Source organism: Camelus bactrianus, chromosome 8 (genome assembly GCF_048773025.1).
Source record: "Camelus bactrianus isolate YW-2024 breed Bactrian camel chromosome 8, ASM4877302v1, whole genome shotgun sequence".
NCBI lineage: Eukaryota > Metazoa > Chordata > Mammalia > Artiodactyla > Camelidae > Camelus > Camelus bactrianus.
The window spans coordinates 75,107,511-75,122,792 of record NC_133546.1 but is presented as its reverse complement, the minus strand read 5'-3'; the positions used below and the strand labels follow the sequence as shown (position 1 = coordinate 75,122,792).

Here is a 15,282-nt window from a genome sequence, read left to right as displayed (position 1 = left end):
TTCTTTCTCTTTTTGGCTTATCTGACTTAGAATAATGATCTCCAGCGCCATCCATGTTTCTGCAAATGGCATTATTTCATTCTTTTCTATGGCTGTGTAGTATTCCATTGTGTGTATGTGTGTGTATATATATATATATATATACCACAATTTCTTTATTCAGTGATCTATCGATGTACACTTAGATTGCTTCTATGTCTTGGCTGTTGTAAATAGTGCTACTGTGAATACTGAATTGTGTTTTTTTTCCTTTGTGACTTTCAGTGGGATCACTGCCTTTGACGTGAATCTTGATGCTGTCTATGTTATGAATTTTACCCAGGTTTTGATAGAGTTATTTCTCATTGTTGTGAAATGTTTACTTTGAAAGTTTCAACGTTTTGTGATTTTTTTTTTAAATGTGGTAAAAATTTTTATGCCAAAATAAGTTATTATGTATACAATACAAACTAATTGTAAGGCTAGGCAGGCAGGCTCCATGCTAGTCATATTCATTTTACTGAATTGGTTACTCCATAGGTAATGTGATATACTTGTCAATAGTTCTGGCTCTTAAAAACAAACACACAAAATTTTGCTTTAAATTTTGGCTCAGCTGTGAAACTCTGGGCAAGCTGCTGTCCTAAGTTTCTTCATCTATAAAATAGTGAAATAATGAAATTTTTTGCAGATGTTGTGAACTTTGTCATAAGCAAAAGCAGGTAAGATGCTGGCCTTAGCACCTACTGCACTGTGTTTAATAAAAAAAAATAAGTATTTAATACAAATAATAAGTATTTAATACAAAATTAGCTCTTTCGTTTTTGTTTTGTTTTTATGGGGGCGGATAATTAGGTTTGTTTATTTGTTTATTTTAATGGAGGTACTGGGGATTGAACCCAGGACCTCATGTATGCTAAGCACGTGCTCTACCACTGAGCTATACCCTCCCCCTAAAAAATATTAACTCTTATTTTATTTCAGGAGAATTTTTTCATCCAGAAGATGATATATCCCTTATGTCCTTACACTTAGGAAATTAAGTGCTGGTCATGGTGTTTTCTGAATTAAGAGCCTGCTCAGCTCCCAAGTAGATGAGGACTAACTATATTTGCTTTTAGGAGGTAGGGGAGGGGCCCAGCTGGCTGTGCTTCTGAAATCCTCTTCCCCCTTCCTCCCTCCAGCGTCTGTGAATCAGGTGTGCGCCTGGCCGGAGGGGAGGGCGTCACCGGAGTTGTCTCACTTGGCTCTGTCACACCACAGGCTGCTTTAAGGAAATCACACCAGGGAGGCTAGTCTTTGAGTGGAAAGACGGGCAGATACTCTCAGTGCTGTTTTTCTTCCAGGTGAGATCGAACTCAGGTTTCAGTCCCACTTCATCATCCTCTCACTTCTAAATCCCACGTCCACACTCCCTAAATGAAGGTGCCACTCTGTGCTTTATGATAACAGCTCACAGCCTCAGCAAAGCTGCAAGGAACAAATAGTTATGGACCTTTTATAACAAACAAGTCGATATTTACAAGAAAACAAAAAGGATTCTGTTAGCCACGCACCTTCTCGTGTGTTAGCCACGGAGTTTGTGTAGTGATGGAGACATGATGGCAAACTTGCTGGGACATTCACCTCCAGCCACAGTGCTCAGGGAAGATGACTGGTTTGCTGAAAGATGAATATAAAAGCACCTGAGTCATCCAGTTATTTCCTAGAATAGTTAGCTGGGTGGAGGCTCCCCAAGTTAATAATAACTAAACCCAACCCTCAAGTCTATTGGCACAGGGCATATTTAAGCTTAATGACTCTGTATCCACCCAGAGAGATAAAGGAGGCTTTGAAATCCTGCTCAGTGGGCTGGGGAGAGGAACACGATTCATTAGGCACCTGGGATACTGAATGAGTGGACTGCCCTGGAAATATTTTGAAAGGTGAACTGATGTGCTAACCCAGTCATTCAGAAACTACCACACCAAGCCCAAGGCAGGTGATGATTCAAGAAACAGGACTTTAAAAAAAAAGGAAAACCATGTGCAAGAGAAGCATAGGGCAGAGCAAATGATCTTTGCATTATGAACATTAGAATCAAGAGTTAGTCTGACTTAGTAAAAGATAACCTCCACAACTTAAAAAATTTCCTATCTAACCATAATATTCAATGACATAAGGTCTGGGAAGCATCTAGCCCAGTGTCTGGCTGGCACCTTGTTTCACTCAGTCTGTCTCTTCCCTGCATCTCTGAGCTTTGCTTTTTATTTTATTGGGAGTACTTTAACATGATATCCCCATATAGTCTCATGGAGGTTCATATTTCTAAGGTAGTAATTAGTGTCTAAAGCCTAGCTCTCTCATTGGTTTCACTATTAAAAATAATGAAGCATGACAGCAAATTTAGTCATCAGTATCAAATTTCTGCCACGTGGTTCAGAAATTATTGGGGAAACATTTTGAAATGAAGACTGTAAGATCACTTCGGTATACTTACTATAGTTTTGCTAAAACAAAAAACAAAAAACACTACAGATTTAGCCAGAATATGAATTTTAAAATATGACTGGTAACTCCACGTGGTTACTCATTTTTAAATACTACATTACTAGGGTGACATTTTAAATTTGGAACCAATCTTTCTAGTTCTTTCCATGAGCAAATAAATGATGCTTTGAAGTATTAGCAAATGAGAGCAACTTTTCAGCTCTCCCACAATAAATTATTCCATGGGCTATGAAAAAAAATCATAACATAAGTACTGTTAAAAGTCACTGAATTAGGGTGACAAACACTCTCACGCAGAAAACCAAACATATCTAAGGAATGGACAATCTAAAATATTTGAGTGCCTCTCTTTTTACTCCACTCACCTACTTTATGTTTACTTAGTATGTGCATGTAGTAATTCTATATGTTTAAGACTTCATTAAACTTCAGTGTCTGAAATAAGTTCAAAATAATTTTTGTCAGTAACATTTAATTATATACGTCTCTAGATATAAAAGATCTTAGATATCATATAAAATATCTCTCAATGATATTTTACTAAAGTCAAGCTTTTCTTTTCTAGAAATATATTAATATTGCTGTCCTCTAGAACAAAATATCAGTAAAAGTCATGAGGATTGCCTTGACTGAGTATATTTTGATATGTAGGATTTTGATAGGCTAAGTATATATATATAGGATTTTGAAAGGCTGCGAAACCACTTTCCTATTTTAACTCTCCCATCCCCCACATCCCTCTGCTCCAACCCACACCCTTCGGAGCACGTTTCACTTTAACAGATACAACCTTGTTGTTGGGCCAGTCTGTCCACGGACAGGATGTAACTTGTGAGAAGGAGCAGCACTGATGTCCCAGAAATACTGAGGCTGCCAGCTTGGGGCAAGCCTTCTTCTCTCTGCTTTGCTACCCAGTACGTTCATTCTTGAAGAAAAGAGGCCACTGCAACCCAGGAGCCCCGGGAGCTGTGACCCACACCAGGCTTTTTGTAAAGAAGAAAGGAGAATCCAGGCTGCAGGACCTGCTTCCAAAAGGAGGGGGAAAAGATCCAGAAAGGGTGGTTTGAAGACGTTAAAGATCTGGCAACTTCTTACCTAGGGCCAGTGTGCGTGCGCGTGCGTGTACACATACAGGAAGGAACTCGCATTGTGAAACATCCCCACGTACCCCGGCCAGCCTGCCTCTCTTTGCAAACCAACAATAAAAAACAAACTACGTTGACTCATCTCATAACAGGAAATAACACACCGGAAGCTGGAGAATTGGGATGTGAAAAAAATCTGAGAACTTGGAACAACAGAGGCTAAATAATTTATTAAAATAGCGTATATAACAGAAGTTGACAATAAGGAGAAAAGGAGTGTTGGGCACCCTGTTTTGTTTACTAGGCATCAAATAAGGTCATCAAAGCAACTAAGAGCCGACCCTTTGCTGGGCTTTCAAATGTGTTGCTGGATTTTTAGTACTCTCATCTCCGAATATAACTGTAACCTAAATGGTTTTTGCATTGCAACTTTCTTAAATTCAAGTAATAGTAGTAAAGAACTGACAAAGGATTGATGGCACAGACTTCAGAAAAACAAGTGTTGGTAATCTGGAAAATCTAACCAGTAAAGACGAATGGGTTATTGTAGAATGGAAGAGGCATATTTCATATTTTACTAGTCAAATCAGAGCAAGTTTCTGCTATGATACTGTGTAGAGATGCCACGTGTGATGAGTTATTAGAGAGGCGTTGGTTTTTTGTGATATGATACCCACTTACAACATGACTCTGAAAAGTGTTTATGCCCACTTCTAACCCAGAGATTACAGCCAGAGGCACCTGGAAGTCATAATATGCCACACAGATCATAGCATGATGTTGACAATTGTCTTTCCCCATCATTTCAAACTAACTTATTATCATCACAGTCTATCTTCATTCTCATTTTTTTTTGTTTACCTCAGTGTGATTCATTATCCTTCAATACATTGTCTTGCCCCGCATTTGCTGACTCATTTCTTCAAGATATTTTTTATATTGCTAACCGACTCCTCGGAAAGAGGGAAAGTAATGACTCCATTGATTAGGGAGTTTACTGTCAATCTTATGCCCTAAGGTTGTTTTGTCCTTTATGAGAGCTCTAAACTATTTGGATGGAGGAGAAAGAAATCCTCCAGATGTTTATACCAAATATGAAAACTCAGATATGAGATTGATGTTTCTAAGATTAAGCCTTGTACTTTATATAGTGTGTTATACAATCAGTTATGTAATCTTCTAGAGTCACTGAAAGAGAGGATATTAAAACAATAATCTTGCCTTGTCCAATAACTAGCTTGCATGTTAATCAGCATATTCAAGCTTCCTTCTCATTACTTTTAGAAAATTCTAGGAAATACTTTCGATTGTATGCTCTGAGAGATTTTATTTTCTGATTAAAGTCTTTTTGGAAGACAATAGGGATGTGAGGCAGGTATTTTGTAGCAGAAGCCAACACCACACTGCCAGGTAAATCTTGAAAATGGACTAAACTGCATTTTTTTCTACTTTGTTTTATGGTAAAAGTAGCCATGTAATAAATTTTGCATCCTAGATCTTGTTCCTACATTCAGAACACTGGAAAAATTGCTGGAGGGGAAAAAAAAAAACCTTGGCTTTTTTTTTTTTTTTTGGCTTGCAATACTATAGTTCATACTTTTCATTTAATGTCTGCTGGGTCCCCAATGAACCTTTTTTTTTTTTTTTTTTTTTTTGAGAAGGGCCACCTCTGGCTGCCCTCTTATCATGAACTATTATTCCTAACCTTTAGTCCTGCACAGACTTCCCATCTTCGGCCACAGGTGACCTCCCTGTCACTTTATAGACAAAACTGAAGCCCCAGGTGGGAACTCTTTTCAGCGTTACCAACTACAGTCTACAAACGTATCTGCTTCCACGTACATCCTTATGGTTTTCTTGCTCTTTCATGGGAGAAGTGTCGTCCTTTTGAAGGAGGATAAGCATTTATCTGTGCTCCTGACCATGGGCTCTCCAAAGCCCTGCTACCTTTACTCCATCACTTCTCTGCCTCGTCTTTGTTTCCACTGATCCCCTAGGTGCCCACAGGGCAGCTCTACCTGTCTGCCGAAAGATGCCTCCACCGTGAAATGTTCAAAATGAATTCTGCACAACTGGGGATGTTTTTATAACCTCCCCCTCCAGATTCTCCTTGATAATGACTGACGCTCTGATTGCCCAGTTGTGATACCTAGGACTCATCTTTGTCTCTCCCCTCTCTCTGACCCTCCACCTTCAGAAAATTACCAAGCTCTGTTCAGCTGAATAGTAATTAATGCTTACTTTAGACTAAGCCTTTTTCTAAGAAGATTAAACATATCATCTCATTCACTCTTCAGCGTCACTCTATTATGTGGGTGGCTATGATTATCACCATTTTAAAGACAAGAAAGCTGAGGCACAGAGAGGGAAAATAACTTGTCTAGGACGCAGGTTAATGAGAGCAGGGCTGGGATCTACTACAGAGCTGGCCCTTTAACAACCACACGATGCTGCCTTCCAACATGGCAGGAACCTAAATATTCTGAATTCATTTCCTCTTATTCTTTCTTATTTCAGCTGATCTGGTTCATGTTCTTCCTTATTTCTTGGTTGTGTAACTTACTACAACGTCCCTCCTAAATCCATTTTCCGGGATCTGTCTAATTAATCAGTAGTCAGATTTTCTGGAGTGTTGGCTAAGCTATGTCTTTGTCATCTATAGACATAAGTCTTTGTTTTAGGAACATTTATTCAATTATGCATTTGATTTCTAACCCGCCCCCCGTTTTGTATGCTCTTTTCTTCCAGAATGGTGATTATTTCTTTGTTGTCTATATTTTCCATCTTCTTTCTTTTTATTCCTTTGTCCTTTTTCATTTCATTTTGTTGTTTCCTCAGGCCTGTTCTCTTGGTATTCAACTCCACTTTTATCCACATCTATTTTACTTTTTGTTGCATCTAATGAGAAGGTCACCTCTATAATAGTTTCATTTTATTCTTCTACTTGTTCCTGAGCTCCATAAACTCACTTTTCATCCCCCGTTCTCTCTTCATCTCTTTTTTGATCACCTGTTTGTCTTTCAGGTTCTTTTTTTTTTAAGAAGGGCAACTTGCTTTCAGTTTCTTCGAATATCAGGAGAACTGTTTGTTTGAAATTGACCTGTTTTGCTAGGAAAGGTCCTGAAATTCTGTATTCTTTATTTCTGTTTGTTTCTTTCCCCTCTATTTTTCTTCAGTATCTATGTTTCCATCAGAGAAATGGATGTTTCAGAAAGAATGAAGGATAAAAACAGGTGACAGCCTCTGAAATGAAAAAAAAAGTGTATACAACAGACTTTGAGAGAATCATATAAATTGCTTAATCTTTCCCCTTCAACACATCAGAGGCTGAACCTGGATGACCCAGCACATTGATTTCCCATGGAGCATAGAAAGGATAGCCCTTCAGCCAATGGTAGTGAAAACTTTTATAATCTATAAGCAGGAGGCCTGCTTTCTGACACTAGAAGGAAGATATGATATAAGAAAAGTCCAAGGAAAGATTGCTTGTTTTCCAGCAGGGAAAGGAGGAGAGAAGAGAGAGGGAGGGAAGAGATTCAGGAAACGTGTATCCTAATTTTGCATGTATTGATTACATGATGGTAACAAGGAGGGTCAAGGGTAGAGAGCTCCTGCCTTTGTTTCCTGCTTAGAATTCTAAGAGTGTTACTGAACCAAACTGGGGTCCACCTGCCAATCTACTGACACTGGGTTGTGATGAAGGAGAAAGTATAGCATTAATTGCAGGCACCAAGCAAGGAGTCCAGGTAGCTAGTGCTCAAAAGGCCTGAACTCCCTGAGGTCTATAAAGGAAAGGTTTTTAAAGACAGGGAGAGAAAGAGGGGTTGTGGGGGGGTGTGTGATCAGCTCATGGACATTCTCCTGACTGGCTGGTGGTGAGGCAATTGGGAGTCAACATTCATCATCTTCTGGTTCCATCCAGTCTGGGGTCTATGTGCTTGGGGGCAACACACAGTTAACTTCTTCCAGCTGGTGGGAGCTTCAGTATCTGCAAAACAGCTCAAAGGATATGCTTCAAAATATGATCTACAGTCCTTGAGGAGGACATAAAGGTCCTGGGCTTTGTTTAATGGCTATACTATTATTATTTTGTCTTGCTTGACTGTTTTCCTTTTTTTCTGCATTTTCTCACTTCTCTGATTAAATGTACTCTTTAGAACTTGGGGAAGCCTAAGAGACTAAAGTTTTTCTACAGACAGGAGGCAGGCAGAGGAGATAGGGGTGGGGGTTCTGTTCCAGGAAGGCCTTATAGGGTGCTGCTCAGTTACAAGAGGACTTTGCCTCTTAGACTCTCCTGCAGAAATCTGGGGCATGGCCACAGCAAATTATGTACAGCATGATCACATTTTTAGATGCTTTTTAAGTTTCATGTCTCTGGTGTCTTAATTTGTGCCCCTTCAGAGGCAGACCCAAGGAAAGGATCTGGCTACAGAAGGATTGATTTGGGGTGTGTGCCCAGGAAACACCAATGGATGAATGGAGAAGTTAAACATAAGGGAAGAAAGCCCATAGGGTTTGAAATAACCCTGTAGTCTCTCCTGTGTGGGAAAACCCAGCCCCCTTCTCTTGGGTGTCTCCTTCCCTAGTTACCCAGAACACTTCACTTGGACACTTCCAGTCACCAAATGTGTGGGGTTTTTCCCATGCACGGAGCAATTCTCCATGACACCAGCCGAGTGTCCTTCCATTTAACTCAATTCTGACACTGTCTCCTGGAGATAGTGTCAAATCCCCCAGGTTAAGGGCTCAGTCCCACAAGACTGCCCGGACCCCTCTTCAGATTCTATCCCTGTGGGGATGGGGGTGCCTCCCCCTCCTGGTGTGACTGCACTCATCCAACTTGGAAGGCCCCCCAAACTCCCTACTATTGAGGTTTCTATGGCAACTTCATCACATATGCATGATCAGTCATTAACTTCATTTTCAGCCCTTCTCCCTTCTCAAGACGATGAGGGGTGGGGCTGAAAATTCCAAACTTCTAATCATGGCTTATTCTTTCCTGTGACCAGCCCCTCATCCAGGAGCCATCTGGGAACCCACTCAAGAGTTGCTGCATTAGAACAAAAGACTTTCCTGTCACCCAGGAAATTATAAGGGTGTCGGGAGTCCCACATCAGGAACTGGGGTCAAAGACCAAATATTAGAACAAAAGATGCCTGTAGTGCTCTTATCACTTGGGAAATTAGAGTTTCAGGAGCTCTGTGCCAGGAGCCAGGGGCAGAGACCAATGGACAGATTTTCTATTATCTCGCAGGGGTGCTGTCAGACAAGTGACCATGTGGCCAACTGGAGTCTAACCCTGCTGGCTGGGGGACTCGGGAACACATTAGAACACACATCTCAGGTTGTCCCACACCACAGACGAAGGACCTGGAGTCTATCCACTGTCTCCCAGTCATTGGTTGCGGGCTGCTCAAAAAGGACCTTAATTCCTTGGTGTTTCCAGCCTATTGTGTGTCCACACGTAACCACTGGTTCCCAGGGTCAGTCTTCAGCCAAAAACTAAAGTTGGCAGATGGAGTCAGGCCGGGGTTCGTGGAAGGGGTGAGCGTGGGGGACACTGGCCGGGCCTGGGCAGCATCCCTCATGCCCGGTCTTCTTTTCACTCCCAGGGGCAAGGATGCCGACTCCACGTGGCATCGTGATGGTAAGGTTCCGTGACGCCTAAGCAGAGGCAGAGAGGGGACCATGCAGAGGCTGGGGGCCTGCAGCCAGAAGGGGCTGAGAGGAGGCTATGTCAGCACTGCCTCAGCCAGAAAAAAGAAGCAGGAATTTTAAAGCCAGGCAGTGTCACACCCCAGCATGGTTATGCTGAACATATGTGATTTCTTTATTTCCGTCTATAACAAGTCTGGTCTTCTTTGAAGCCTCCAGCTTCTGATTAGTAGGAAAAACATTCACATTTTAAGCATCTTCCATTTAAAACTCTAGAAGCAAAACATTCCTTTCAGGTCAAATTCAGTCTCATGGAAGATACGCTCTGTCAGGTGCCTTCTATTCCTGCTTCTCCCACCTGCCACTGCCCCACAGGTGGCCTCAGGGACCTGGAGAGAGGGATGCGCCTGCCTCGGCCACCTCACAGTGGAAGACCAGTGTGACGTCCTCTGTGTGCTCCGGTGTCCAGGCTGGGATCCTTTACGTCCGTGTAAGTTTTGGCAAAGATTTATTTGGTTTAGCCCCAGTCCCAGTTCCAGTCATTCTTCACCGGCGTAGCACGTACAGGTGCACGCTTGTCCTCTGTTCATGTCTCCCCACTCTTCTCTGGTAACAAAGCCCCAAGCCGGCTGCCACATAAGTGCTCCCGGGACCTAATCGGAGGGCCTCGCCTGCCGGTCGTGGTGACTACTAATCCAGGGAATGGTCCTGGAGCCCAGTCCGGCCCAGTCGGAGTTCTTGTTAGGATCTTCAGTCCGGAGCTAAGAACAAGTTGGAAGGATGTGAATCTGGACTACAGACACCAGTGTCCCTTCCTGGGTGGAGAAGTGGTTCCAAGAGAATGAGCTTAGCATTCACCGAGAAGCAGAAACTAGAGCCATAGGGTTAAGTCTTGATGAAATTGAAATTTCTGCTTCCAGTCAGACCCCAGGCCAGCTCTACCTCCACACTTTCTCTAGTTTGGTTCTGTGAGCCGATCAAGTCTCTTCTTAGAGTTTGCCTCTAACACTCATAACCAAGAGAATCTATCTACAAGGGAAGGTTGTGTTATTTGTAACTAAGTGGGAATGAAAAGTACCACTTTGGAAAGACAATCTGGCATTATCTGCTCAGGTTGAAGACATGCAGACCTATGGCCTAGGACTCCCACTCCTAGTAAGAAACTTGCACACGGGCAAAAGACACATCTAAGAATGTTCACAGCATCATTTTTTTTTTGTAACAGAAAAAAAAAGGGGGAAAAACTCAAACTGGAAACAACCCAAATGCCTTTTATATGAAGATAAGAATGGGTACTTCATGGTATATATTCATACAACTGAATGTCGAACATTGAAAATGAAGTACAGATACATTTCTCAACATGGTAAATCTGAGAAACATAATGCTAAATAAAGAAAATTTATTGAAGCATGCTGCTACATGATTTCATTGATGTAATGCTTAAATATGTAGGAAGAAACAATATGCATAATTACACATACCACATACATGGGGTCAAACTGCAAAGAAATGGCTGAATTGATACTCATGAAATTCAAGACAGTGTGTGCCTTTTATGGGGGAGAAAAGGAACAATCATTATTATTATGCTCTACATCTTTAATTATGTGGTGGTTACCTGGGTGTTTGTTTCATCATTATTTTTTAAAGTGTACATTTAAATTGTGCTCTCCTGTTTGTATAATAGACTTCATTAAAGTAAATTCCAATTAATTAATTCTAAAGTCACATATTAAGAAGTTAGATCCCATTTTCTGGCTTCAGATAGTGAATCACAGGAAATTAGAAATATTTTCAGAATTCAATTTTGTGGTAGCAGTTGTCACTAACTCTGACACCGAATTGCTTTTATTTTAAGTTTCTAAATATTCGGTAACATAACACATGCATGGGCACAGCACCCAAAGCAGCCTGATCTAAATGTCAAAATAGTGCTTGTCAATTCAAATAATGGAATGATAAACCCCAGCCATCGACTGTACCTTCATCCTCTCATGTCTTGGTTAAAGTTTTAGTTTAGTCTCTGGCTAATCACAGCTAAAACAAAACAAATGCAGGAATATTTTCTTTTCAGTGGCAAAATGACAGCCTTTGCCCTTGTAAAACTCAGAAAATTACATATCTTCCCCTCTCGGACACATATTATTTCTCCTTATTTGGTTGAGAATCATAGAAACTGTGGCTGAAAACATTGTTGAAACAAGCAAGCATGACTATTTTGAAGACAACGATGATTTTTTTCATATAATCAGCACTACACTTGTAAGTCATACGGAATTAGATTGGCTACAGATTTGGTGTTGACTGGATCCTGGCAACCTCTGATCGATTGCCTTCCAATCAAACATCACAACACCTCAGGGTGCGAGTCCTCTGCGCCAGTACACAGACAAATATTTCCATGAACCCATGGCACAGCTGGACCCTTTAATCTTAGAGATGACTCAAACATCTCTATTAGGAACATCCAGTACCTCCCTTGGGCTTTTGAAAAACCTTAAAAAAATTTTTTTTGTGAAATATAGCATACATAGAAATGCAGAAGACACAAAAAGAGGCTTTATTTTCAAAGGAGCGTCAGTGGAAATAGAACATGGCCAGCATCTCAAGCCCCCGTTTTCTTTTCCTCATGGCAATTCCTCCACCCAGTAACTTGTAGAGGGTCCGCTCTCTTGGTACTTTTGTTAATTCCTTGCTGTACCTTCTAGCTTTGCCTCCTAGTTAGGAGGAAAATGATGTATTTCCAAACGACATAGCTTAGTTTTGCCTGTTTTTGTTCAACATGACTTCTTCTATTAGACACTGGATTCCGTGAGCTCCATTTGTGTTACTATACGTGAGTGTTCTCCTAAAACTCCTAAATCTTTCTCAGATCCTCTGTCTGCCACGCTTTGCGTTTCTACAGCACTCTAGTAATGGAAGGCATCAATAATTCTCCTTCGGTATGTTTGTGATGGTAATCTCCCTGGTCCTCCCAGCATGCAGTACTATCTTTTTAAGTGATGACATTTATTGAGTATCTACCGTGTGCTAAGACTGCTGGAAATACCGTTCATAGAATATTGGTCTATTCAAGAGACTTCTGCATAGTACGTAGGTTTAGTATGCTGTTTTTACAGATAAGAAACTGAAATTCAGAAAATAAGTATGTTCAGGGCTTCCTGAGATTTCATTATCAGGAGCACAAATCTCGTTTTTATTTTTTTACAATTTCAGTCATGTTAAGTGAGTAAATGAGCAAACTCGCCACTTCCTAGCGTGTCTGTCAGCTCACCAAGCTCTCGGCACTTGGCCTGAATGTTCCGTTGCTGCCTGCATCATCTGTAACCCCTGAAGATGACAGCTTGGCTTCTGCTCTTCACATGGAGGTAACTTCCTCCTGGCCCACGGCACCTACAGACGTCACCTGCCACGTCTGTGGACATCCCTTCTTGGAAGGAGGAGGGGGTGACCACTGCTTCTGTAGGGATGCAGATGGGCAGGGCATTGGGGTGGACGAGCCCAGAGCTGAGAGTTAGGCTCCATCAGTGCTACTCGGTTGTCATTATGTACGCGTGTGACGTCAGGTAAGCCATTTAACCTCTTGGGGGCTCAATTTCATCATGTGTGAGTGAGAGGGTTGGCCAGTAATTTTCAAACTGGAGCTCAAGGCCCATCCTGAGTTCTTGCTTTAAATGAAGATTTGGGGACCTCGTGAAAACCTTCCAGTGTGGGAATCTGTCTGTTTAACAAGCTCCCCACGTGATTCTGCAGCTCACTGCGAGTGGGAGAGACAAGAAAGCTGGTGATGGCCCAAATCACCTCTGACCTGAAAATTCTAGGATGGAGTTGGAACGTTTGGTACCTTAGTATCTTTCTTCAGAGCCAAGTGCCTATCTATTGCAGAGCGTTCTGTTTGCTTCTGTTAATAAAAATAAACACCGAGCCATTAAAATTTAAGATGCTCAGGAAATACTGGCTGTCATAGCTATGAGGGGACAGCAGTCGCATGCTTGGGTATTAGCCATCAAAACAGCTTGGGACTGTTTGGTGTCCATAAACAGAATAAAAAGATGACTGCCCCAGTGGAGGAGTGTCCATATCATTAAGAACTATTAATACAGAGTAGCAGGAAAGGCAGCACTTCTGTCTAGAGCACACAGCGGCATCAACGTGACTGACAGGAAAATGCAGAGTGCCGTGCAGCCTGCTGAGGAACACTAAGGGGTTCAGACTCTCAAAACAACTTTAAAGTCAGCTTATTTAATTAGAAATATGCTAAAAATATCACCCAACAGATTGGAGACAGGCTGCTGGCTTATTTTTACTTGGTTATTGCATTTCTTACATGTTTTTCAATTTTTTCTGTGACTGTTTAGGACGAGAAAATTTCCTTGTACTATTTAATATTTTCCTGGGGTGGTTCTTGATATTCTGAGGACCTGGAGTTACCCGATTAACTGCTCTTATGTTTTGGTGTTCCCTTTTTCCTTGGGGATAACCGACCTGAAATTTTGTCAGAGATCTGCCTGTTCCCACCTCACGTGCTCTGCAGTGGTCCTCAAAGCCACACCCGAGGCCAGTGGCGAAGACTCACAAGCCAGGGATGCTCAGTCAGAAGGTGAAGCCCCTGAGGGAAGTGATAATGGGGGTCCGCAGAAGCCTGTTGTAATTTTGAAAAGCTCCCCAGGGATTTTTCTCTGGTGCTTGAATTTGCGAAGCTGGGACCAAAACCTATCACATAGCAATTGTTCACATCCTCAGCCAGAAGGCTGGAAACCTGGAATACAGGAGTTGCTACGCTACTGTAAAAACAAGACATTCCTATTTGAAGTAAGTCAGAAACTTCAATATCAAAAGTACGTAAGTACACGTTCAGGAATGAGAGTTTTCAAAAGCATATGGTTACTGATCACTCTATCCACAGAGACATTGTTACTGATTTCCTCAATCACTTCGCCGTTCTCTTCTCTCTAGCCCACACCGGTCAGGTAAAAGAGACAAAATTGTTTAGTAATTATTCTCACTTCCTCCTCCTTTTTCATAGAAGACTCGGAAACAACTTGACCTTGAAGGACAGGTGGGGTTGAGAAGTGGCAGATGGTGCACGGGTGAGCCTAATTGCTTAGACCGTAGAACAGAAAGAAGTCCATCTGGGCTGAAGCAGGCAGGGGGAGATGGTTATCGGATGGAATATATAAGGTCGACCTATCCTGGGCAAACGTCAAACGTCAGGCTGAAGAGGATATAAGAAAAAAACGAGGAAACATTGAAGGTTTTTTTGTGTGTGTATGTGCAGAGATGAATTTTTATTACTTATTTACTTTTTATTGAGATACAGTTGACATGTAACATTATATTAGTTTCCAGTGTACAGCATAATGATTGGATATATGTTTGTTGCAAAATGATGACCACAGTAAGTCTAGTTAACATCCATCACTTCACATAGTTACACATTTTTGTGTGTGTGTGATGAGAACTTTTAAGATCTACTCTCAAGTTGCAAGTTTACTAGCTTACTAGTTTATTAATGACTAACTTGCTTACCCAATCTTTTCTGATCAGTAGCTTATTCAAGTTCTCATGGCAATGAATTCTTAACTCCCAGAGTCTTAAAATCCTATTGGGACACTGATGACTTTTTGAAAGGACAGACTTTTAAAATTCACATAAATAAAACTTTAGGTTTAAAAAATACATTTAAAGGGGGGAGAGTATACCTCAAGCAGTAGAGCACGTGCTTAGCATGTATGAGGTCCTGGGTTCAACCCCCAGTACCTCCTCTAAAAATAAATAAACCTAATTACATCCCCTCGCCAAAAAAATAAAAATAAAGATATATAAATAATTTAAAAATACATTTATAATCATCTCATGAAAAGCTATCTGAGGTTTAAAAACAACCACCAAAAAAGTATTCCAGACATGATTTGAAAGCAAAATTTGATTTTATGCTCTGCTCTTTGCTATCTAAGTCTTCCATCATATACTTTTATTTTCTGAAATGCTGTTCATCTCATCATTCTTCTTGAGAACAGCTTTTATCTTAGCAGATGCTGGTTGATTATCAGCTCTTTTGATTATAGCC

General features: G+C 41.2%; 2 long non-coding RNA genes across 2 annotated transcripts; one reads left to right on the top strand and one right to left on the bottom strand.

Annotated features, from left to right (window-relative positions):
• Positions 1 to 377: 377 nt before the first annotated feature.
• Positions 378 to 3,395, bottom strand: LOC123612016 (uncharacterized). Its single transcript, XR_006719175.2, has 3 exons — positions 3,260 to 3,395; positions 1,536 to 1,641; positions 378 to 1,449 (listed from the first exon to the last, which is right to left on the bottom strand). It is a non-coding gene; the product is annotated as an uncharacterized LOC123612016 (long non-coding RNA).
• Positions 1,190 to 5,089, top strand: LOC141578393 (uncharacterized). The gene is made up of 2 exons (XR_012508770.1): positions 1,190 to 1,325; positions 3,253 to 5,089. It is a non-coding gene; the product is annotated as an uncharacterized LOC141578393 (long non-coding RNA).
• The last annotated feature ends 10,193 nt before the right edge of the window (positions 5,090 to 15,282 follow it).